We start from the raw sequence: 24,960 nt of genomic DNA, 5'->3' as shown, positions 1-24,960 counted from the left end.
ATTATCTCAGTTCTACCCAAGTATTTTGATATTTCCTACAAGTTATTAGGCTCTTGAGAAACACACATTCCTTTTTTCTCCTTATACTCTAATGTTTTAGTACTTACTCTTTGTCCCATATTCTCACCCCAAAACACTGTAAAAGTGTTTACCTCATCTGGCAGTGAGTAAATGGTGATATTTTTTGAAAACTCCAGATTATCAAATAAAATAGTCCCTTGCTCTGGATAGACGTCATTGGTACATGCTGGATCAACAACCCAAGACACACTAACATTTCCATAGTTTCCTTGATTTCTTACAACTCTGTAAACAGCTAAAAAACATAAACAGAGTCAGTGTGCATATTCAGAGCAACAGAAATCAAAAAGGAACATCTGAAACATCTGAAACTGAGAAAAAGGAAATACAATAATAACCAATTTCACTTCTTATGAAACCAGTAACATGTTGGAGTGCTACAGAAAAGGACACACAAAGACAGATTACTAAAGCAGTGCAAACTGCTTTAATTTCACATGTTAATTCTTGCCTGTAAAAGTAATTGATAACTGAATAGATCAATTAAAATCACCCATAGGAAGATTTAACTCTATGTTTCTCTTATATAACACCCCATTCTTCATTCTCCACAAACAGAGCTACTACCTCCACGTTGCACTTTGCACATACATCAGTACTCCATCCCTCCTGTCTGGAAAATTCTCTAGCAATCCTTTTTACTCAGTTAATCCCTCTGTTTTTCCACACCCATACTTCTCCACTTCACTCTCCGCTGCTCATCTTGCTTGGCATTGTACCAATCTGTAAAGTCCTGAGTGGAGATTTTAGTAAGAAGTCTCCTAGACTTCTGTTATCCTAGAACAGGGAAAATAAGACTTGCAGAAGCAGACAGCAGATAAAGAAGTAACTCTAATAAAAAGGAATTACCGGTATGGATGACTTCTCCTTTGCTTTCACTTATTGTTACTGTTAGTTCGTAAGGTAGAAACTGAATGATACCATGCGGATCATCATTCTTCAAAATGGTTATATTGACCATTGTGGCATTCCCCAACTTGCCTGGCATTTCACTGTAGCCACTAAGTACCACAGAATATAGCTCATCCAGCTAGAAGAGGGAAACTCAGTCAGAACAAAAATACATATTCAACATCCACATCAAAAACAAAATGGTCTATAGTCCACAGTCCCCCATCAGGCAGAAAGGGATACAAACTTAAAATGAAATCACACACATTCTACATGCAATAAACGTTTGTATAATGCTATCAAATAAAGGAAATTGTTAGAACTTTCTATCTCTAAAAGCATCAGTTTCTCCAAAAGTCTATTATTATTATAAGCAAGGACTTATTTTGTGTACTTAATTTAGAATCGCATAATTTCACAAGTAATGTTTGTAACACACTCTGAAATGTAAATTTTCTTTCCTCCAAGACTTCTTAAGATTCCTGGCTTTGTAACAGGTAAAGCAAAGATTTTTAAACCATGGACAGCATGCTAATTTAGAAAGAATTGATCAACTGGCTTTATTAATCTAATGGGACATGGTACTTTCAAAAAAGTATCAGAGAACATTAGAAAAAAATATTGCATTTATCTATCTAGAAAACAGCATTACTCTACACTGGGGAGAACTCAGTGAAACTGGCTGGTGGTTAGCAGTAAAGAAACACACATGAACTGGTTCTTCACATACAATTCAATTAAACAATGGTGTTCAGTACTACAGAATGTCATGGATGCTAAAACCTTACCTGCGTTCAAAGCGTAACTGCTTCAATTAACAGAAAGAAAATCTGAAGGCACCCAAAGATACCATCCATTACTCCAGACATCCTTGGACTGCCCACCATTGGAGGCTGGGATGGCATTCTGGAGGAAAGTGATTATATATGTCCTGCTCATGTATGTGGCTTTTGGCCACTCTTGGAGATAGAAGAGTATAAAAGGACCTCCTTATTTTTTAGTCCTGACACTACAATTCGTATGTTTTTGCCTGAGCATTTCAGCAGGATGACTTACCTAGTCTAATAATACTGCTGTAAGCAGGGAAATACTTTTATCTCAGCCTGCTGATGAACTAGTAAAAACTGGGAATGGAACTATTAAATAACCCGCTGTTTTAGTGCCTAAGTTTTACTAGATTAACTTATGTTCCTGGCTTCTGTAGTGGAGTTCAGACTTCTTATGTCTCCTTTCTTTGGAGTATGTAGGGAAAAGAAACCTGAATTTCTACAGCAGCCTATGCAATTGAAGTTGGAGTTGCTGTGATCCCCTGATTTCCTCATCATATGGTCCTCCATCCCTCCTTCAATCCATGACTGATGACCACCTGGCCCTACAAAAAGATTATTAACCTTCCTAAAACCTTTATGTTTTGTAAAGCTGGCTTTCTGACATCTTACTCCTAGATCAGCTCATTAGCAGGATCAGACAAACACAACTAACTGCTTATGCAAAATACAGCATAGGAATGTGCATGTAAAGGCAGCAAAAAATGCTGAATCACAGCAGCTAAAATTTATGTTAACATAAATGTGGTAAAATCAAACCCTTGCAAACTTCCTGATGGAATCCAGGATGGCTGATGCACAGGAAAGGGAACAAGCTACAGAAAAGCAGAAAGCAAAGAGAAAAGCAACAGACACATGCCTCAAATTGTGCAGATTTCTGGGATTACAAAACAATAGAGATATCAGAGAAATGAATATTCAGGCAAGACTGACAAGACCTGATTTGTATTGATATAAAGTGCTTTCATATGGTGCTTGACTATCTTATAGGCCTTTCAGTCACTCCTCCTCTATCTATTTCTCACACTTAAGAAAAAGAAAGCCTTCAAATGTTACAGAAAAATTGCTGGTATTTACAGGTGAAACCATCTATATTTTAGTAAGTGACAAACAAATATGTATGTGAATGCAATTTAAAGAGAGAAAAATATTAATTCTTACCTCTGGAATCCCATCCATCCTTGTCAGTAGAGTAATTATGATCTCTCTTTCACCAGGCTTAAACTCCAGAATTCCTGTGCTTCCATAAAACTCATTATTATCTCTTGGTTCTACAGTGTAGCGCAGAAACTGTCTGATGAGGCTTCCTCTAGTGCGAACAATCTGCAGCTCAACAGACTCCCCTTCCTGCAAAAAAATAAAATTAATCTTTTTCTAGCACTCTGTTAGAACTAAGTCGTCTGTAATGTTTAAGTGACGTTACTCGGATAGCTACCTTGATGCTGTAGGGACCTCTGGAAGAGGAAGAAAATTCGAACACTCCTCCAGGATCATCGTTTTCCAAAATTGTAATTTCACAAGTAGTAAACCCGTATTTCAGTATCTGATTTTCCACACTGACCCTGAGAAAGGAAGGTAAGAGGTTTTTTTCAACTTGCAACTCTGTTTAGCAAATCCATACAGAGGAGATCAGGATATTGACAAATTTTATGAATAAATTATGAAAGCCAACAGTTACCTACAAGGATTAAAACAAGTTAAGAATGATACAACATCAGAATGTTTTATCCATTCGTAAAAAATAAATAAATAAATAAATAAAATAAATAATTGCCTCTGAAGTAACTTTTTGTTTGTTTGTTTCTGATTAGCTTTTTATAGCTAGTAACTCTGTTGTTTGTTTGTCTGTTTTTGATAACACATGCACACAACACACAGGAAAAGAAACAGAATAGTGCCAGGAAAAAAAAAAAAAAAAAGTTAGTTAAATTCAGAACTACTTTGTACTTGGATCAAGGTATAAAGGAAATTCCAAAATCACCTATGCTGAGATTACACTGAAAAGCATAAATTTCCATTATTGCTTTGTTTGTCAAAGTTTACTACTGACATAAAGAGGCAGAAATTTGACCCTCGATACCATGGATTTCATCCTCAGCTCTGTGTTAGCCTGCCTTCTGTAGATGTGGAGACTACCTGTAGGATCCCTGTCTGACTCTACAAAATGTTGGACCTGCTCTCAGTAGCTCAGACTCATTCCCCTTTCTCATTACTCCTTTAAAGCACATGCTGAATGGTGCAAGAATGAAGTACGTTGACCAAATACGCATACTTCAGATTCCTCTCAGTAAAGGATTTCTCTCTCTGGGCTTCTCCTACACCCATCTTGATCGTACTCTGTGACAGGAATGGGCAGTATCTGATAACAGTAATGAACCTTGCATATTACTTGCTTGCCTTTCCTCAGAAGCAGTAATTTTCATCATTTTAAATTTCTTATATTAAAAATTCCAGAGAAGCACTATTGCAGGATGCATCAAGAATACACCTTCAGATTGATGGTCTGCATATGATTTATTACATGTAGTTTTAGGTACTTAGATTCCTTTGCATCTTTCACGTTTCCTGTCAGTATTGTATTTTTCAATGAAATCGTGGTCCTGCATACTGTACATATTTTTGTGCTTTCACTGTGCTACAACCTAGACTTTATCAAACACTATTTCATGAAGAAATGTGATCTATTATATCCAGTTTTTGAAATCAGGCCCAGAACTGTGTCCAGAAGCACGTTTTAAGTAACTGGAACCTACACACACAAAAACAACTTAGCATTGTTGTAGCACAGTCTACAGGACAGGGTACAGGATGCAAAATAGGTAATACCTATTTAATAGAGTAACGTGCTCATGTTTGTTACATGTTTAAAAAAAAAAAAAGTCGGTAGAAAAAATAACCTGTGTTATATAAATTATATGCATGTTAGTCTAAATCAAGATAACTTTCCTTGTCTTTGACTAGAGAAAATTACTCTGTAACTCTAATCAGTTCAGCCATTTAGTTGGGGCAAACTGTATTTGTAGCAGTTTAAAACAATTAATTCATTATTCCATGAAACACTCAAATATCAAACACTGAGCCATGCATTCATAACTTTCATCATTCACAGATCCTACATAAAGAAATGCCTTCAAGCAAGAACCCCATGCCATCAAACGAAACACCAAAGGGGAAGCATGCGTTGTCTGAAGAGATGCAGAGACGTGATTCTTGGGGGGGAAAGAAATGATAAAGACAGTTTCTGTCCAAACCAACCACTTCTAAAACAAAGCATTGATTCACTGAGGACAGAAAACAGTTCACCGCACTTACCCAAAGAACACGACAAACCTTTCTGTCTCTACCCTGTCAACACAGAGGAAAAAAAAAAAAAAAAAAGAGGATGTAGAAAGTAATGAAAGTGCCACTTACTAAAATTTCAATACTACCCATCTTATAAAAGAACAAAAAACTAACAAAAGGGACAAAAAAAAAAAAAAGAAAAAGAAAAAAAAGAAGGCTTTCTTTTTACTTTCCAAAAGTTTATAATGTTCTTTTTATGGGAACCCTGCTTGCTTGGCATTTTCCTGTTGACAAAGGCCAGCAAGTGGGCAGTTCCCACTTAGGAGGAGTGACCCCATGACCAATTCAGCATGTCAAGAGCCACTCAAGGTGTTCCCTACCAAGCCCTCCTCAAAGAGCTTGATTACTGACTGCGTGATCACAACTGCAGCAGCCATCCACGATTATAACCCTTTATTAGGGAAATACATCTACGTGCCTCTGTGATATGGTGTTTCATCAGTCTGACAAAGTAATGATAAAAACAGATAAGCACAGAAAGAGTACTGATGGGTACACAAGGAAAAGTAATTAGGCACAAAATCACAGCAAACCTCATTTACAACAATTTTTTAGTTAATCAGATTACCAAAGTAGTATATATACATGTATAACATAAATACAAATATAAGAAAGAGAAGCAGAAGGAGAAAAAGGGGAAAAAGAGGGGACAAGGAAATAAAGGGACAAAAAAAAGAAAAGAAAAAGGGGAAAGGAAAAGGTATTTGCTAATCAAAAGGTTAAAAAATTAAATCAAGTTTCAACCAAGCATTTATAACAAAACTGCCACATGAAGTCAGTCAAAAGGGCAGCATTATTCTGCAATAGTAATCATGTATTTTGGCTTTCTTAATCAAAAATACATTAAATACAAAAACTGTATCGTCTATCAAAGCACCAAAAACAGATTAAAACAGTGTTTGTAAGGTGATAATTGGGCTCCACTAATCTCAAAAATAATTTAAATTTGGAATTCAATACAGACAAGAGTTCACTCTAAATTCTGAGAAGTAAATACATTCACAGACGTTCTTTCGAATAGGAAGTCTGAATTAATTGAAATTTGTTATTGATATTCACTGAAGCTAGGTATATATTGAGACATTCTCCCTTCCCTCAGAAACATGCAAAAGCATTCAAAAAACAGCAAAATATTAACACAATGAAAAGATCAAGGAGAAGATTCCAGAGTTGGTAATGCTAAAATTTAATTATATCGCTAAGCTGTTAGTAAAATAATTTACAACAGAAAATAAAAATGAATCACTATATCAAGTGAGCTTTTGATATGTATTAAACCTAGACAGCTTTCAGGTCAGGAAGCAACCAGTAAAATTCAGTCCATCAACTGGTAAAAAAGAACATTGTTCAGGTGGTTTCTCCATACAAACCCCATCTTGAACACCTGGATCCTTTTATTTATTTACTTATTTGTTTGTTTGTTTGTTTATTTATTTATTATCTGGTCATTTTTTTTCTCTGGCTGATATCATGAGTGGTCAGACCGCTATCACTGCCCTGGCACAGTAATGTTAGTTACTTCTCCAAAAAGTCATAAAACATCCTATGCAGAAACTTAATAGAAGCAGCTAGGTTTAGGTTTCCAGCTCCAAGATGCTGTTAAGCAAACAATGAATGAACGAAGCTGTGGCTGCCCCATCCCTGGAGGTATTCAAGACCAGGTTGGATGAGGCTGTGGCCAACCTGATCTAGTAGGTGCCATCCCTGCCCATGGCAGAGGGGTTGGAAGTGGATGATCTTTAAGGTCCCTTCCAACCTGAGCCATTCTGTGATTCGAAGAATGGTGCACTCAGTAGTATTCTTTATATCTATACTCTAAGGCATATACATGTAACTTTTCATAACATAGAATGCATATCCCTAACAAGAAATTTTTAAAAAATAGTATTGAAAAAAAAAAGAAGAATTAAGAGAACAAAGATAAATTAGGAAAGTACATTTTAAATTTAAATCCAAAATGTTTGTTGTAAAGTATTCTCACAGGTTTACTTTTTTCTAGGAATAATAAAAAAAAAAAAATCCCAATTCTATTGTTTTGAACAATTACATTGTAATGCAATTATCATACTCACATCCTGCAAACTTTTATCCTTTTAATCCAAATGCTTGCTTTTCGGTTCAGTGTACTCTTCATGTGCTAAACCTAAGTCCATACAGGGCTAAACCAGGCAAGGTGAAGCGTTCAGCAAATAGCTGCATAATACTTCCAGCAGCCAGCTCAGATCGACCCGGAGGAGCTACGGGGCTGGACACAGGGTCCGTGCCACCAGAGAGCTGCCAGGACACCAGCCCCATCCCCTGCCACGTGCACTTCCAACCTCGAAGAACAGAGGGGCGTTCATATACCACCCTTACACCACGGAGGAGATGCTCCCAGACTGCCTGACACTACACGGGTCCAGTTCAGTCCCGTTTCACTCCTCGTGGTATGTGAAACCAGCTCTTTAGGTGTTCCTCTGACAGCAGTATGGAAACAGGACAAAGAGGGCTATTCAGAAGCAGCAATAAAAGTTAAAACAGCTGCTTTGACATGGTGGCTTAACCGTGGCCAGCAGCTCCTCCAGCTAGTGAAAAGAACTCTTGACCAGGAATAAGGTGATACCAATCACTGGGAAAGCCACTTCCCTGTTTTTATCCTCAGCTTATTTTTTCCTGTAAAATGGCTATGTATGGACATGAAGTTTCATATCGTCACAGACAGTAAACCCTGGCAATGCTTATGATGCTGCCAAAAGAAATACAACCTCAAAGTGTGTAAAGCATTTCTTATACAACAAGACTAATGTGAAATGACTGATCATTAGGGAAATTCTTTCAGTAAAAAAAATCATAATTATTATGTAGCAAGAACTACAGATGAATTAGGACAACTGACAGGAGCTTCAAAATGTTTCTTACACTTTTTTAAACATGCAGTACAAGAAAATAGGAGAAATTAGAGTTTTGACTAAGTTTAAGGTACCATGAGAATTTCAATGTTAAGAACTAACTAGAACCACAAAATAATTAAATAAATAAATGAAAAATAGCTTTGAAGTTAATAACTTTTGACAAAATCTGGAATTTCTGCAGAACCTGAGTGTTCTGAAAGACACATGAGAAACTTAATTTCCACTGTGAATCTACATGGCTGTCATTATTAAACCACACTTCTCTAAAAGACTTTCTTTTCTATCAGGGTATCTCAAAAAGGGGGAAGTGAAATTGCTTGTGGAACATTACTCAATTTGCTTGCATTCAGTGTTCACCCCCTCTTCAATTTTTTCAGGATTATCTACTGATTTAATTAGAGGCAGGCTCTAGCTCTAAAGAACTGCATTAAAGTAGGATTTGCCACATTAGACTTTCCATAGTGCCTCTCATCAGAGGAAACACCTTCTCTCCAGGTTTAATCCATCATTTATTTGATTTTTGAGGCTATTTTAATTTTTCTGAGTCATAGCAGGAGAGATATGTTGTTATTTTGAGAAGTAATGAAAACAAGCAGTAGGTGTCCAGCGCACTCATTTCAACATTCTACTATTTTCAAATGACTTTTTCCCCGTTAAAACGCAGTCTGATCAAACCCTTGAGGCATCCCTGGAGGTTTTCAAGGCCAGGTTGGACTAGGCTGTGGGCCGACCTGATCTAATGGGTGGCATCCCTGCCCATGGCACTGGGGTTGGAAACTGATGATCTTTAAGGTCCCTTCCAACCCAAGCTATTCTGTGATTCTATGAAAATTTACATAAGTAAGATAGATATGGTTTTGAAACAGACACTAACCAAAGGGAATTACCAAGTAAGGAGAAAATCCTAGCTCCATTAAGCAGTATGGCAGTGAGTAACCCACAACACATAAACCCTTAAGCCCTGTCCATCAACACTACACAGTGATTTAAATGGCCCTCCTATGCTTTTCTAACTTTTTGACATGTAGCAACCTCTAAAACCCAAAAATGTTTAAAAACTGCCAGATATTTCACAGTGAAATAGTCAAGTCTGTATTTTACACTTTGTAATTTTCAAAAAATTACTTCATAACTCATAGGTCTAATCATTTTCCACATAAACTGATGACAGAATGTCAGCCTATGGAAATCTGTATCCCATCACAGAAATCACTAGAACAATAAAAATCTTCAAATAACGTTGCTTCAGTTTATTATATATAGTAAATGAGATTTATGTCGTAACATATGCATATGGATCTGTTCTGGCATCCTAACTTCCATGAGTTAAGACTCAAAAAATGCTGGAGCATAAGGACTGCCTAAACAGTTGTCTGTTTGTTGATTATCACTTCCACAAAATAAAAGTGATTTATCCCCAGATCCCAAAGTCTCCAAGTTCTCAGTCTCACCACCACTCACTCATGAGCACAAACACAGGCCACGTCCCCAGCCCACATACCCTGCAGGTTCTGGCCCTCTGGTTGTGCCAGGTGCCAAACTGATAGCTGTCTGCACCTTAACTGGGGGGCTGATAACTGCCAGTGAGAGATTACGTTGTGTAGAAGGAAAAAAACAGCAATCAGATTTTAAAAAAACTGATTTCTGTTTGTGCTTACCAGGTAAAATGAACAGCCCTAGTATGCATATATGCTCTCACAAAGCACACACACAATTTCCATGGCCTGTTCCACCTACATTCATCAAGAAGACCAAGGTCTTTCCTTTCTCACATAGATTTCACTACAGACATCTGGTTTTATTTATGCTTGGTCTCAATTCAGGCCTATTCAGATAGGGCAGGCATTCAACCTGAATCTGCTCCTAAAAAAAGAAAATATAGAGAAGCTTCAGCAGATACAAGACTCTCTTGCTCCTTCATTACTCATCATTACTCATCTGTGTTCTTTGGAATCATATTTTTCATGTTATACATTTTCCTCCAGTTTGTGGACAAAATTCAGAGCTAGTTTTAATATCTGTGGTCTAAGTATAGAGAGCATAAAGCAAGAAAGGATAACATTGTTTTTAATGGCTTGGAAAAAATATAGTTATGGATGCACTTAAAGCTTATTTAAAATTGAACTGCCTTGACAATACCACTAAGCCGTAAATAATACATCCTTGTTAGAACTAATTATTTTGATTATTTTACCCGTGCTATTAATAATTGCAATACATTGAATGCTTATGAACATATGTCTATGTCTGTAGTTTCATTAAAGTTCTTACATGCTTTCTTTTCTCGCTGACTTATGCTACAATTTACGGAACAGTACAAGCACATCTACAGCACAGTGCATCTTTGTTTTCATGCTCATTCACTACTGCTGTGAGGTGCTGGCTGCCAGCCTCGGAAACTGAAATCTTCTATTTGTCCACAAAATACCAACCAGGCTGAAAGCAATAGCACGGGCGTACACGTAACCCTGCCAGTATCCTTCAACCCTAATTTGAAGAGTCATGTCTAGTACTGAAAGGATGATCTCTGCAGTCATTTCATTCTTGGCTTCTGCTAATTAGTTGAAGTGAGGGATGCTACCAAGGTCTAGAGAAAAGTTCAGATTCTATCTCCTCCTTGCTTACTTCTTTTTCCAGGACAGACCACCTGTTCCTCGGTTCACTCTCTGACCCTGCCAAGTGTGGGAAAGCTGCTTACTGTTGGCACACTTTTCACCATCCACTTCATGATCAACAGAGCCTACGGCTTGCACCATACACAGCAAAAGCAGAACACTGGTTGTATTTGTTCAGCTGCCAGTTCAATCCCTGTTGCAGCCACCATTTTCAAGGTATAGCCTACAGTTGTAACTCAGGATAAATGGCAGAAAACTGTACTTTCACACACGTGAATCAAAAAAGTTACCCTTTCATGCTGCTTACTTCTATCTACTTACTTGTTTACCTCAATACCACTCTGCATTCTTGGCCACCTTACACTCAAAACTTGAACCATCATTTCTAATCCTAGTTTCCCCCTTTGTGCCAGAGACTCTAAAAAAATTCCTTGAGACAAACCAGTTTCTCCCACAGAAAGAAAGCGGAGAACTGCTTGCAATAGTCTCTGTTTTTATTCTGAAAAGGATTGCCTTTTTAATGTAATGAGTAGCCAAGGTAGAATAAAATAACTAGTTCTGAACTACATGCATTAACCAGCCACCTTTTAATCAAGCAAGCCAATCCCGCAAAGGAATAACATCTTCCCTGTGTGCCATAAAGATGTTCGAAAACCATGTTTTCTGAAATGGGATCTTCTAGTGATCAACAACAGCGTGAGGAGCTTCTTGCCTATTGTTTGCTAATGTGGAATCACTGTGGATATCTGTTGTGGATATCTAAGAGCTAGCCTACGCTTCCTGTACAGAATAAAAATACTTCTTCTGCATAAGGTAAGGACTATGTAAGTAGTAGATGTTCAGTGTGGAAGCTGGTGCTGGCAGACCACTGTAGTATGTTTTCAGTAAAAGTGGAAAATGTACCTTAGACAAATAGGAGGTAATACAAGAGCACGTGTGGTGGTATTTCTGTATTTACTTATGTAACTGAGCTGTGGGAAGCAGGACAGACGATATAGCCAAGACACTCTTGTTAGTAACTCAAAGAGGGAAAAGACTCCTGATTATAAACTAATTTAAGTTTTCTGAACAGTGTTCACATGCAGATAATAGTATCACCTGAGGGCCCTTACAGCCTGTTATCCTAAAATCCTCCACTAGATGAGAAGGGAGACCAGAACACTGTGCTTCAGAAACCCCACTGCATTCTCATTAGCAGAAGACTGCAATAATAGTCACACTGGGATATTCTGGGGGCTATGAGCTGACAGAAGTATCTAATTATCAAGGAATATTGAACATGCAGATCAAACAAATAAACTGCAAGTCTAATTCTACAGTGACACCCAAGTTATAAATGTTTTTTTCTGACAGAAAAAGTTCTGCATTGCTTTTTAGTTCTCACTTTAGTTTTTCCCATTATCTTACTAAATATTATTTTTCCGAAAAAAAAAAAGTGTTAAAACCAAGAGCTATAAAAAAGATCAAAACTGAAAGAACTTTCTAAATAGCATACAGAATTTTCATGAAAATATAAACAGTTAAGTCATTAGATAATAAATGCAAAATGGTTTCTTACATTGATCTCCAGTCAAAGAACCCATACACAGTCTGAAACAAGGGCCCACTATTTCTTCAGACACATATCAACACAATGCAAGCAATACCATGTAATTAACACTGTGCTAATCTGTTATGCATAAATTGAGTACTGCAGCTGATACATATGAATAGAGAATAGGGTACAATACCTGTCCAAAGTTAATAACACAGTTTCGTTCATTTCAGGTACATCATCAGCTTTAATGGTGATGTTAATTGTGGTATCACTTTGTCCAGATAAGAAAACCACGGAGCCGTTAAAAGGACTTATATCATCCTGTGTTACCGCCTTTTGATTGGGACCAGAGGGTTTCAAACTCCAGAACACAGTTGCTTGACCATCAGTCCCATCTCGATGCAATGCAATGGAAACCTGTGAAACACATTAATTTGTTGTGACTTGCAAAAGTAGATGCAAAACCGATTACTCCCTTGCAAATTACTATTTGAATAAATAATAATAAAAACAAAAGTTTGGCCAGTTCTAATTTGAGAATGGGAAATGATCTATCTTATTCAGGATTTGTCTCAGTCCTACTTTACATGACTATGCTCGCAATTGGTGAGAGAGACTAACTGCAGTATCTTTTGCTCTGTGTGAGCATCAAGGGCTAACTGGTTTTAGATACTTACACAGAAAGCAAAGACCAATCTCAGTTCTCTGGAAATCAGTAACAGATTATTTCAGAGCATTTTTTTTTTTTTTAAAGAAGAGAATATTTAGGATAAGACAGAACTTACAGGAAGGCTTTTCCTCACATTAATTGTCAAATGCTACACTGAATACAGCAAACTCCACCTTCTCCAAATAAGTTTTCCATAGCAAAAGACAATATAAAAAGGCTTACTTACCAGCGTAGCAGGGGAATCTTCTGGTTCAGAAAGAATAATCGGTAGATTGCTAATAAAGCCTATTTCTCCATTTGCAATATCTGGAGTAATCCTCAAAGAAATATTTCGAATTTCGCCTAATCTAGGACTCACAGATGGGACTAGAGGAATTCTATTCACCAGTTCAACTCCTTCCAGCTGTAGGAAAAAGTAAAAGAAAAGTGAGAAATAAGAAGCCTCAGCACCAAGTCAGAACAGTTCTGACATTTCAGAGTAATTTTCATATAAAGGAAGTATACATCTCCAGAGCAAATTCTTCCTACTGATAGCACTGCTGTTATAAAAATTTGTAAGTAGACATGTCAAAGAAATTAAGTGGATATTGTTGAGCTGTCAGCAGAATGGTACACCTCCCAGACAAATCATGTTAGTGTATGTAATTAAACACAGATCAAGCCAGAGAGAGAGACTCTGTTCCAGATCAGCTGATACATTACTAGAGCTATTAACAACAGTCATTGATGAGCAGCATAGGCAATTGTCTAACATCATTTTTTGTGGCTTGCATTGATAAAAATCTAGGGAAATCACTGAAGTCATAATAATTTACAGCCCTTGATCAAACAGCCAAATAATAATCCACTTTTCTTTCCTCTCCACAAAATTTTAAGGAATTCTCTATCTAAGAACTACCAGAGCCACATTAAGAATTTAAATTCAGTACAGTATTTCAAAACTGTATTTTACTTGTCACTGCATTTCTGATAGATTATAGATACTAAGAGGAAATAGATTTTTTTTCATCCTTTTCTTTAAAAGGGAAGCATCACTCGCTAAGCCCAGCACCAGTAGTGACACACCAAGGAAAGCAGAACTTGCCTGTTTAATTATTTCCTTTAAATATTATTTATTCCATGTGATTCTGTCTACATGCATCATTACAATAAATGTTTCCATAACAGATTTGCATATATTTCTGTGAACATTTCACTGGGGCATAAACTCCCACTGACATTTTTTCTTGGAGTTATCAGGTGTTATCATAGAGTAAAGCTTTATTTTTTGGGGATAAAATAGTGGCCTTTCTTAAATTCATATAGTAATCATGGTTCACCATTTCAAAAGATGATTTTTAAAGTCTTACAGTTCTTGAAACCAAACTCTATAAATATGTGGGCTGTATCATATTTTGTTCCACAACTGCTTGAGTAACACCCAGAAATATGCATGAACATTTATCTGATGATAGATGGAAATGTTTTACAAATACTGTATTTAGTAACTGATTCTCAACCATTCCAACTTGTTATCAAAAGTCTGAAGAACAGATGATGGCACTGTTTGTTTCTCCTCTTTTCTGAGCTTTCTCCTAGCATAGGCCCCGATTCTGCAATTAACAGGATGAAAGTGCACCATTGTGCGGTTATTAGCTCAGTAAACTTTCTGAAATACTACACAGCCAAAACAATTTGCTCTATTTAAAGTGTATGCTGTATTTGGATCCTGTATGGTACCTTTGGAATAAAGTAATAATCAATAAAGAACAGAGATTTTACTCTTTCTGCAATGTTTCCTTTAGTACCTTTTAAAGGAAACCAGTACAAAGAGAAAAAAATATATAGTTATTTGAACAATAACAATTAGTTTATGAGCTTAATTTTCAGAGTTAATCTTCCTAGCTATACCAAAAACCGCATCTCTGATTACAGCACGTTATTTAATTGAAGGTGTCACTAAGGAATATATCTCACATTAACATTATCTCCTGTACCTTTATTCATCCTACAGTTTCATTTGCTTCTCTGCTGATTCCTGAGTCAATTCTTTATTTTGCCTAAGTACAACTCATTCTAAACATGTTCACTGAGATTATCATTTATTCACGATGCAGAAGGATTGTCACAGTGATAAATAGTGGTGTTTTCCTTCTCTATGAGTTTCTAAATTAATTATTTGAGCTGGAAAGCTCCTCTGATTTAATTTCTTCAAACAAAGATTTTATTTATAGTTCATGGAGAAAGTACAGAAAAAAAAAAAAACAGATTGGAATCTACAGTTTGAAAATCCAGGCAAAGTGCTTGGAATGACTGAACATTCTGAAATATTTATCAGATGTGTGTCTTGACTACAGTCAAAGGACAAAAAAAAAAAAAAAAAAAAAAACATTGAATACATGGAATTAGACATTTAAGAATTTTGTGGATCTCTCAAACCTCTTGCAATCATAAAACATACTAACGTGTTCTAGTATTTCAGAAGGCAATTCCTAACCTAACTGTGAATGCCATAAATAAATAAATAAATAAAATTGCATATTAGATAAACAATATAATTCTGGCAAAACTTTTTGTTCTCATTATTCCTCCTGTAAGAGAATGTAGGGAGAAGGATGTGGAGGGAGGAAATCTTTCAAAGGTCTTAGAAGTGATTACAACGTCTTTGGTAGACTATAAGGAAAATATAAAACCTGGCAAATTTGAAATTCATGGATATAACATCAACACCTTCAACGATGATAAAAGTTATCTTTTACAAATTGAGATAGAAAAAAAAAAGGAAAGAAAAAAGTGAAGAAAACTATACAGGGAAAAAAAAAAGTAAGTTCTCCTAACAAATTTATATATAAATGCAATATAATATACATATAATATATAATGTATATTTGACCCTTTTTAATTTAGAATAGTTCAGCTGGAAGAGCAAAGATCACAGTATCACAGAATTGTAGGGGTTGGAAGGGACCTGGTCAGGCTGGAGAGTTGGGCAGGAAGAAACCAGATGAGGTTTAACAAGAGCAAGTGTAGAGTCCTGCATTTGGGAAGGAACAACCGCAAGTATCAGTACAGGCTGGGGGATGACCTGCTGGAGAAGGACCTGTATCAAGCCCAAGATACATTTACTTGCATGTCATTTCTGAAATTTTTCCTGCTTCAGTAATTTAATTTTAAGAACCTTATTTTTTTCACGTTCCAAGTCAGAGGCCAAGCAGAAACATGCTTCAAGGGGCAAGCAACAGACAACGCTGATCTCATTTTGATAAATTCCATGATTAGTACCTGAATCCTCTTTAGTTTTAAAATTTGTTTAATTACTAATGATTAGGGATAGAAAACTTTATAGCATAGTTATGAAAGATGTCTTTTTAAATAAGAAAATCTTTGCTTCAGAGCTAAGCACTTTTTTTTTTTTTACAGGAATGGTCATTTAAATTACAGTCAAGGGGAAGGATCAATTATTGAATCATATTCCTCATATTAAATAAGCTAAAAAACAAAAACAAAAAAAAAACAGCTGAGATACCTGTATGAGGAAATGAGCACCATTTTGAAGAAATGCATCTTTTCTTATTGGTATACTCAAAGTATGATGTGTTTTTCCTTCTGGAAACAGGAGGATGCTGTTTCTAGACATATTTAGAATGCCATCTTTTGCTCTCTCAGGATCCAGAGCTCCAGCTGGAATATACAGTGCAGTATAAACTAACTGCACATTTCCAACTGTTCCTTTCTCCCTTACAAAACTCAAGGATAAAAAGCGTCCTGTTGGATTACTTTCAATCTTCTGATTCTCCAAAGGATAAAACTTTATTACGCCATAAACATCATCGCTGTCCTGAATGTAAAACAAAAGCTGCAAAACAGAAAACAGCATCACTTACTCAATGCTACAATTAATATACACCACAGTTTTCACGTTTTCATGAAAGTATGTCCTGACTGTCATCATACATTTTTATCGTTAGTGAATTGGCACTCAAGAAAGAAATCAGATTGACAGCCCCAAAGTGTTGCTTGTGCACAAGCAGCACACCACTGATAGCAGCAACTTTCCTGCTATGCCTCATCTATGTCAGAATGAGCTTTGAATAACTGATTTTTGGTTCAGCAGCCAAAGTGAATAATTTGAATATATTTCAGACTGTGAAAAAATCATTTAATTCACCAAATTCATTCCAATCATATGTTCAAAAAGCAAAGTAGGGACCTGAGTCACAGAATTGTCAGTAATGCTAATTACCCCTTATTTAAAAGTTCAGAGGTTAGTCTTAATCACTAAGCCATCCTCTTGAAGCTGTTACTCTGTGTAAAACATTCCAGTACCTACAGCAAATAAGCAAGTGAAAATAAATGCTCAACCTTCTCTTAGCAAGCAACCAATCAAGATAGCAGTTATGCAATGATATTTATGATGGGAATATTCTAAGCTAAATGCTACTGCATTAAATAGGTCTGGCCTTATAAAATATGTTAAGCCAAAGACTTTGGATGTGGCTCTTTATACTGAGAATACATCAGCTTGCTTCACTTAAACTCAAGCACAACTACTTCAATTTAGCCAATCCACCAAAACTGGTGGATCCTAATCCTAATCCTACTCCCTAATTATTATCTATCACCTCCTCAAAACAAGTTCTGAAATCAAACTTACCTCAGATGGTTCGCTGACTTCTGCGCCTCCCTGTATTGTATGAGCTAAGAGCTTCAGAAGATAGGGCTCTGCTTCTTCTGGTATGTTATCATCAATAATGGTCAGTGAAAGTGTGACCAGCATCTGTCCTTGATCAAAATGTATCTCCCCGGTCTCTGGAACAAGGTCTGCAGTCACAGGTGACAGATCACTGCTATTTCGAGTTATGACCCAGGTCACAGAAACATTTCCATGTGTTCCACCATTTCTTACGATCGTGATCCCTTCAAACCTGTGGTTTTGAATGAAAATAAAAATCTGTAACATGCAATTATAATTAATATCGGTTTACTTAGCTATCTGTTCCCTGGCAGATTTATACTGACTTCAGTGGAATCGATATTAACTGCTGCTACTGACATTTGAGTCAGGACTTAAAATTTGTGAAATCATACCACAGAAGTAGACTTTTCTCAGGTTGCTTATTCATGAGATAATATACATAAAGACATGAGTAATATATCTAAAGACATTAGTTAAAATTTATTTTGTTTACAGTAAGAAAGATACTGAGAAGAGGAAAGTTGGCATGTTTATATTTTTTCTCAGGAAAGATGTTAAATTTCAGAAAACTTTTTCTCAACTAAATTTCTACACTGTTTTATGGACTATATCAAAATACAATTGTCAGGCATGAGTGTTTAAATAATGATTTTATTTAAAATAAAGTGACTCAACTATTTGCCTATGCACTGAAATATAATTTATCAATATTTGTGATTATGGAAATGTCACGTTTCCTGTATCTGTGTATAAGAAAGAAAAAAAAAAAAAGTGAATATTGAAGTGCTGGGCTCTACATACTAGAAATTGTTCATAAAATCATAGGTTGATACATTACCTCTTTCTCTGGGGATGAACCACCATCACTAGCTAGCAGTGGACATTTTTACTAAAACTGGCAATATTGTATAGATATTAGTTCTGCTTGTAAAGATTTGTGTGGAGATTTGTTTTTAATTTATCTGTAAAATTACATGTATTTAACTTTTTTGGAAGTCTATGGGTATTCAGTACTTCACAGAAGACACTCACCACCATTTTTTAACCAGAGACTGACTTTAAATACAGTATAGACAAAGATTTACTGGGAAAGGAAGCCTGAAATATATTTTCCACTTGTATGAATGGGTGTGTGGCCGCATCACAACTTCACTGATCCATCTTTTAGATTAAGGGTTTTTCAGTATTTTGATAATGTCATTAAATATTTACAGTTCTCATATATAGTTCATAAATATTAAAATACTTCTGCATAATTAGACATTTTCTCCCTTGAAAATTCTATATCGTTTATAATAATTACACAGTAGGTGATTTCTATATTAATTTTTCACTACTGATTTTATAATTACTGTTAGTGAAATCCTAAGGATGCTTTACAGTGCCAAACAAATCCCTTAACATGACGAGATACTGTTTGAAGATCTGTAGTACCTTGAAATTTGGTCTTCATCAATGATAACAGTTTGAGTAAACAGGATACTGTTGATTGAAAGCACTCCATAGGGTTTATCATTTGGTTGGATGGTGACGTGAACAACAGATGGATTAACCAAAACAGCATCTCCCTGTAACGTGTCCTTAAGGAGCATAATTTGGAAGGTCTCAGCAATTTCTGGTATGGCATCATCAAGGATCTTGAATTTCATATATACTTCATGAACTAGAGGTGTGAAGACAATAGTTGTATTTGGCTGAAGATCTAGGAAGTCTAAATTGAGCTGCGCATGTGCTGTTGAATTCCCAGTTATGATGGTGTAACTGACGGAGACTTCACATTCATCAGGTCCAATTAATTTTCCACTGTCATCCTTACCACGAATCACTTGAATTGTGAGCATTTCGACTTCCTCAGGCACCATGTAAGTGCTCTGAGCAAATCGCACAGGGCTGTCATTTTTCTTAATATTAATCTGAACAGAATTCCTTGTGGTGTTGATTTCAGCCCCTCCCTCCACACTCCTGAGATGAACAACAAACAATTCATCATTTTCAGGTATCTGGAAAAATAATAGTAGCAACAGGGTGTAAGTCCCATTTCAAATATATGCAGAACACTTACTTAGAAATATGTTATGTATATTTAGCAATAAAGGGAAATAATACAAACATTACAACCCTTTTCACATTAAAATAAACAGGCAAAAAGAAACTCGCTTGCAACTTTGAAAATCCCTTCTCAAAATTGAATGTTTCCATTTTCTAAGACATACTTCTATGCTATGGAAATATGAAAAAGTGGGAAAAGACAAAAAAAAAAAAAGGGCAAACAAAAACTAGGCAAGAATCAGATGAAGCTCTCTCTTTCCAACTAGAGAGTGTGAGGAGATCCAAACTCAACTTGTGGAAGTTGCTCTGCTTGGACACAAGTGTTCCTGACAGTTATTTAGTCTGACATCTTTATTTGCTGATGTTAACACCATTTTACATCTATGCATGCCTGAAAGAACAGAGGAACAACATATGAACACAACCTACCTTGGCCCTTTTGTTCCTATTCAACGGGAAAAAGAACAGTTCCTACTTTCAGACAGACTCACATTCCCAGCACAGCTTCAGTCACAGCTCTGAGAATGTGCTTGCTGATGCTTATCTATTAATTAGACTTTGGCATTTCTACATGTGGTTTGTTTAGAACTGCACTTTAGTTTTAGCTCTTTAGTCTCTAATAACTGATGCAGCAGACAAAAAAGAAGGGTTTATAAGCCTTGAATTGCAGAATTTAATATTTTTTACTTTATATTATTACATTTTATTCCCCAGTCTTGATAGGCTAAGTCTGTTTAACTGGAAAATATCATTATTTTATTAATACAGAGAGATTAGAAGGAAATATTTAAATATTACATAAGATCCTCACATCTCATTCTTGTTGTGGACTCTCAGAAAAAACAGTATTATTTGCTTCTGAGATAAATTCCACAACAAAATTGCTTATGTGTTACTAATGGCATTGCTTTGTTATAGGGCTGATGAATCCTTTCCATGTAGTTCTGTTTACTGAGCAAAAAAAGTTCAGAATTCCTTGTGGTCCAATATTTCTTCTCTTTTTACACATTTGTTAATTGGCCACCCTTAGATCCTGTTTCAGGGCACAAAGGGTATGCACGCCGCTGTCTTTGTAGCTGAGGCCAATTTTGTCCCTTGTTTGACTTGTGGCACTTAAACTTGCATAATATTATTGACTGATGCAGGTTGTTTGTTTTTTTTTCCAGCGTGAGATTTGCAAGCTCTCTGTCACCTCTCTCCTACACTACTATTTCCTATTTTATCTTATTAAAATTGATGTTAACTTACGCTTGTTTTAGTTCACTAGTTCATATACTGTCTTGCAGTACAAAAATACGCATTTGACAGTCAGAACGTACATGCCATTTTAGTTGCAGATAAAATCTTAGTATCCTACATAAATAAGGCATTGTGGAGCTTTCAATTACATCATGATTGACCAATAAATACATGAGTCAAACTTCGAATATAATAGTATAAATGATTTCCAGTGCTGCCTTGCCTCTTTAATTTTCTCTTAAAGTTGCAATTATACTTAAAAAGGAAACCTGCACAGGAAAAGTACTATAAATGCAGAGCTGTGGAAATCAGAACTGCAGTCCCCTACCTTCTGTAAGGCTGCACAATTCAGAAAAATACTTGTTTCATTGGTTTCCCTAACTCAGATCCTAAAAGCTCAAATTAAGTTCTGACAGTAGTGTTACTGGATTCTTGTGAACTCTATCATCATCATCATCAATAAAGGTTTTTGTGCAAAATTCATCTTTCACATACACTTGTGAAAGACTTTCAAAGAGTGGAAAGACGTTGACTAGACACACCAAATACAGATCAAACTTTTAGAAACAGAAGTTTGAGAGCATTTCTCAGAATAAAAATAAATAAAATCACATCCTCCCAAGAGAAAAGACCCTAATAATTTATTTCTGTGTGTAAGTCACTGAAATATTACATTGAATTGGAAAGAGATGTTTCTACACTTCAGCACCCCAGGTTGGCACAGCCTCTTAACACTAGAGTATCAGTAGAAATGTGGAAGGACATTTTTTATAACTAAGAGTAAAAAGGAAACAAGCTGCTTTACAGTTCTGTGCTCACTTCTGAGACACACACCTTTCACCATTATTGTTTTCTTATGAATTTCTTACTAAGTTGTTTTGCATCATATATACTTATTTTGATGTCTCAGTTTTCCCTCTTAAGCTTATTATAAAGGAAAAGAAAAACACAAAAGAAAAGTGCAGGTAAGAAAAAAGGAAAATCACAAGTTGCAAATTAGAAGAATGTTTTGTTTACTCTGAGATAAAAAGAAAGCCTCACAACCTATGAGTTATGTTGTGGTTTTTTTTTGTTTTGGTTTGGTTTTTTTGTGTGTGTGTTGTTTTTTTTTTTCAATTGGCCAATCTGAAAACAGAAAAATGTTAATTATCACCTAGTATTCATGCTTTCCACAAGACTGCATGTTTGTTTCAGGAATCTCATCTATTTTTAGGATTTTTTCAAATATGTTTCTACCCTGAAACATATTTGAAAAAAAAAAACCACAAACAAACAACGACAAAAAATATTTTTGAATCTGCCTTTTCCCTGTGAATCTTCAATGTGTAATATTCTTTCTTTAGTGACAAAGATAACATGTCTGCTCAGCCAGGATATGCACATAAACTAAAACTATTCACTGATGAGAATTAAAGAGGGAGCTTGGAAAGAGTAAAAATAATAGACCAGAGAGCCAAAATTTAACATCACTTCATCAAATAGAACTGCTTTTAACCTTATTTAAGCCAAGCCTTTTTGTAACTTATTACTCTAAGTCTTTCCAGAACTTCAGTTAACCTTCTACGTATCAAAGCCTAAGATGAAGTCAGCTTGTTCCTACCTGATCATCAAGCACTGTTAAATTATAAATCAGCTTTGATCTCCCAGGTGTGAATGTAATATTTCCCTTAGCTGGACTTAGGTCTTCTTCAGCTGGGTTTGGACCATCTTTTATCTGCAAAGAATTGATTTGTCTGATGAGAAGTCTATAAAGCAGGAATACAAATCCAGTGCAAGTACAATAACCAATATGCAGTGTGACTTGCATAACAAATGACTATCTGTTCAGCCATCTCCAACTTACAACTTACATGAACATTCAGTTGTGAAAATCTGCTCTTTTCTGGCAGACAGTGTAAGTCAGAACAACCACTCTGAAGAAATCCCGTATTTCCAGAATAAGAGGAAGAAAACTACTTCCATATAGGCCTATGGGGACTCTTTAGTATATTCTGATGCATAACTGACTCTTTCATATTACAGAAAGGATATTCATGCAAATTCAGTTTGAATCAATAGTATTTCATAATAAATTCCAAGACAAAGTAATAGTACTTACTGGTTTTGTGTCCCTTCTATCTTAACTTGTGATATTAAAGATACTAAATTTAACAGTCAAACTCAAAATACTACAAAGCCTCTTAAAGGTCATATGGGATTTTTTGGTTTTAGAACATTTTGTAAATTATTTTTCAACATACATATATAATGATGTGAGACAGACCTAAGTAATTGTCCAGAGAGTAAGATTTACTGTACCTTAAAACAAACATATTTGCAAAAAATTGCACAGAGAATCATATTCAGTACTTTAACTATTCATGCTATATTTAGTATTAATAAAATCCAGTGCAAAGCTTTTCTGGTTTTGACAGGTCTAGACTAAAGCTTTGAGGTCTAGATTAAAGCCTTACCCTATAGGACCAGGCAACTAGTACAGAAATATCTATATGAAAGATTTTATATATAATTTTAAAGTAAATAATAGAGTCTGAGCTAGATAAGAAAAAGAAAGCAATGAAGTCAGTAATTGTATCACATTCAAATCACATATGTAAATAACAGGATAAGTATTCAACATGATTAATTATTTCAAAAGCTTCATTTGCAGGGGATTCAAGATAGAGATCAAGATACAGATGATTATAGATACAGAAATTCACCAAATCCTGAGCACTCACAGTTCAAAGTTGGGATAATCATTAAAGACTCACTTGAATATTTGTATGTAAAATAAATATTTTTTAAAAAAATTAAAAAAACTTAGATAAGACACTTCTTACATACTTAATATGCATTATTTTCTAGTAATACATACTGATGTTGCCTCACGTACCTTTCTAAATGACAGAATATACTCGGTTTTCTCTAGTACCTCTTAACGTTAAACAGTCAATTAAACAGTCAGATAATTACAGTATTTTCTATATGACGGTTAATATGAATCCCTTTTATGAAACAGATCTACCTAATGTAGATGTAGGTATTTTGTCCTTCTTCCCCTTTTGCAAACACTTCAATAAATTATGATTACAGCCTCTCAGTTTAATCCAACAGACTACTGTATGAAGTCTTTTGGATAAACTCACCTCAAAAGTTATGACGACCGTCCCATAGGTTCCCCTCTCTCTAATTAGAGTGAGCGGCACAAATTCATTTCTGCCCCTGGGCTCATTCACTGTGATTAAGGCAGACTAATGAGGAAGAAAAGGAACAGACAATCAGACACAGATCAAATATCACAGCAGAATGAAGAAACTGTTACCATAGAAATATCAAACTCCCACAGACAAGTTAATCCAATCCGCAAACCAGTCCACTGATGGCATACATTTCCTAGCAACCAATTAGTTCAGCTAATGAAAACCTTAAAAGATTTCAGATAAAAATGTATCACGTAATGCAATTTGTGTGTTTTTGTTGTTGTTGTTGTTTGTTTGTTTCTGTAAATGAACATAGTCAACATACACAAAGCACTGACATATCATCACTGGTATTTTTAGGAGCTCCTACACCCATTAAAAATAGGTTTTCACCATCATGAAGTCGTTTATTAGATAGCTAGCTATAAATGTACTCAGGACAATCATTTAGGTCACTGGTCACTTTTTTAGGCTATTGTAGGTAACAGATTTTGAAGATATCCACAAATCCCAGAAGCAGCTTGGCTTAGTACTGTGGCTCTAACATTTTCTTATGTTCTTATGTTTTTTCAGAGAAGTCCTATACAAAATTATATTGTCAGAATGCTGTCAATAAGGCATAGCTACTCGTTCTACTAATACAACCTCTGTATTATTGCAAATATCATCTGCTGGAGTAACAACAGCATCTTATCCCAGAGGGTGTTATAAAATGCATATATTATGACAATGTTCCCTCAGCTTGTCAGTCAAGTATAATAAGGCTCACTACTGATGGTAAAATGTATATATTCTCAAGATTTTCAAATCACATTTTTACCTTTAACTTTCCTAGGGTATTATTCCTCAGTTTCTTCCCTACTATATTTAGATCTTGACTTATAGATGAGGGACAGTGATACTGAACAACTTTAAGTAAGTTTTATCTTTAAGATGAGCAACACTGATATCCATCCAAGTG

At 35.6% G+C, this 24,960-nt stretch overlaps 1 pseudogene across 1 annotated transcript in view; it reads right to left on the bottom strand.

Moving 5' to 3' along the window:
* LOC310891618 (adhesion G-protein coupled receptor V1-like) overlaps positions 1-24,960 on the bottom strand; it is a 74,517-nt pseudogene that overhangs the window by 46,414 nt on the left and 3,143 nt on the right. The window contains exons 4-15 of the transcript in view: positions 23,946-24,050; positions 22,418-22,531; positions 18,964-19,529; positions 17,488-17,758; positions 16,360-16,689; positions 13,081-13,257; positions 12,378-12,601; positions 5,112-5,144; positions 3,235-3,361; positions 2,961-3,146; positions 931-1,111; positions 153-316 (exon numbers count right to left, since the gene is read on the bottom strand). The product of the transcript in view is annotated as an adhesion G-protein coupled receptor V1-like (transcript). The remainder of the gene's footprint in view (positions 1-152; positions 317-930; positions 1,112-2,960; positions 3,147-3,234; positions 3,362-5,111; positions 5,145-12,377; positions 12,602-13,080; positions 13,258-16,359; positions 16,690-17,487; positions 17,759-18,963; positions 19,530-22,417; positions 22,532-23,945; positions 24,051-24,960) is intronic.

Source organism: Anser anser (genome assembly GCF_964211835.1).
Source record: "Anser anser genome assembly, contig: HAP1_SCAFFOLD_198, whole genome shotgun sequence".
In the NCBI taxonomy this organism is placed as follows: domain Eukaryota; kingdom Metazoa; phylum Chordata; class Aves; order Anseriformes; family Anatidae; genus Anser; species Anser anser.
This window is presented reverse-complemented; position numbering and strand designations above follow the sequence as displayed.